Raw genomic sequence first — 1,913 nt, 5'->3', positions numbered from 1 at the left:
CCCTAAAATATGGACAACTGTCCAATGGATTTCTTGAACAGCCACATAGTAACCTGCTCTTGCAAAAGTGCTCTGCGACAGATAAAGAGGAAGAGCATTTGGATTTTTTGACAAAAGTGGCAAAAAGAGTTTATACAGCTTTAGCAAAAGGATGATGAAAAACGTCCCACGGATTTCTCTTTTCCAGTTGCAGAGGAGTATACAGTGGAAACATATTGCCAACTTTTTATTGCACATTAGAACAATTAAAAGGTTAATGTTAAGAAATAGAAACTAAGATCAGTGCAACAACAGTTTAATTCAGAGATACATACAGTGAATACTGGGAGTGAAACCAGTTACCTTTATCTTGAACAAAGTGCCCTTCTGGAGGAAAATACTTGTTTGTTTAGATTGAAAGCAGACACCAGTCAATGAGCTGACCAGTGTCCCACTAAGCAACGGGCAGTGAAAGCTCAGATTCTCCCAACTGGTCTGAACTTTCCAAGTAGTGGGAGCAGTAAGTGCTTAGCATCTTTGCAAAACTGCCTCTCTCCAATTCAATACCCCACATCAGAGGCACCGGAGACACCTGTGTTCTTTAACTTATCTGCAGTCTAATCCTCCCCACCCACACATACACATGTGAAATGGAAATAACAATTTAAACCTATCTACATAAATACAGCTCTTTGAAATGCACTAATGTGTGCTACTAGCTGAATCAGGAGAGCACTTAGGCACAGCACACACTTACATCCAAGTTGCATGGGGAGAAGAGTTTTAAAGTTTGGGTACTAGATCAGGTTGCATTGAGGGGATTATCACAAGCAGAGAGGAGAGGAAATTGAGGTTAAGTATGATCCAGGAGGCAAAAGGGAAAGGGCATGGAAAACAAGTCAAGAAAAAGAAAGCTCCAAGATGTAGATGGTTCACAGTTACTTTAGGCAGCAGTTTAAGCTTCTCAGTTTTGAAAAAGGAAATAACACCTACTTATCACCAAGAGGTGTGTTGGTAATTCATGTTGAAAAGTGCTCAGAGATTCTTTGAAGAAAGGTACTTTTGGAAATGTAAAGTGTCATCTTTGAAGCATTTGTTATTATGCCACAGTGTGATTGTGGACTTAAAAACTGCTACTAAAAAGTGATGTAGAAGGAAAGCAGCAACCCATCCAGTCATGAATACTTGGCCAGCCCCAGTATTTCTACCCGTGATACCATCAATAGACAAATACTGGTGGGAAGAATGGGTAAGAAAAAAATCAAGTGTGTATTTTACTAGGTCTTTCACCTGGAAAAGCTAGTTTGCTATGTATACAGCTCCAGGTGGCATAATCGGTTTAAAAATTTATGTTTATTCTTATTTTGTTTCCCCCTGGGAAACTGCAACCAAGCTGCCAGAGTGATGAAACCAACACCAAGGAAGTCAGCAAAAGAAAGTGATAGACTTCCATGTTCTCGCAGTTCATGACGGTTATGCTCAATTAGCCCTGTACCTTTTCTTCAGGATCAGAAGGGGTTTACCTTGAAACGTTTCTCTGTCCGCTTACTGTGTTACAGCATGTGTCTTCAAATCCTGAAGTCACATTATTTGCCCACTTCCAGACCTGTGCCTTTAATATCAGTCCATAACTCAGTTCCTTGGGCTGCCAGCAATCAGTGCTTCACAGAAAGGAGTAGTATGGAGATGCACCCAAAGTCCTTCCATTTTGGTCCATCTCTGTGCCTCTCTGAGATATTCTGCTTAGGTTGACAGGATTTCTCAGTCTCTTTCCAGATTGTTAATGACTTGCAAAGCTGAGAGCATGGTTGTTGGCGTTCCCTTTACTTCATGTCTTCTGCCTGCAAGTGCTAAGGAAAGACAGAAAGATTTAAGATACATTCAGACCATAAGGACAAAGAGGTTTAGAAACTGAAGTCTGGACTTCTTACTTC

The 1,913-nt window shown here is 40.7% G+C and overlaps 1 protein-coding gene across 1 annotated transcript in view; it reads right to left on the bottom strand.

The window, feature by feature from the left end:
- Positions 1-279: 279 nt before the first annotated feature.
- The window catches only part of LOC104312737 (ras-like GTP-binding protein RHO), a 3,244-nt gene continuing 1,610 nt past the window's right edge, over positions 280-1,913 (bottom strand). Inside the window, exon 3 of the mRNA XM_009924086.2 lies at positions 280-1,829. The gene's annotated coding sequence lies outside the window, so the exon portion shown is untranslated. The remainder of the gene's footprint in view (positions 1,830-1,913) is intronic.

The sequence above is a fragment of the Haliaeetus albicilla genome, chromosome 18 (genome assembly GCF_947461875.1).
Source record: "Haliaeetus albicilla chromosome 18, bHalAlb1.1, whole genome shotgun sequence".
Taxonomy (NCBI): Eukaryota; Metazoa; Chordata; class Aves; order Accipitriformes; family Accipitridae; genus Haliaeetus; species Haliaeetus albicilla.
Note: the sequence above shows the minus strand (reverse complement) of the source record. Positions and strands in the feature narration are given on the sequence as shown.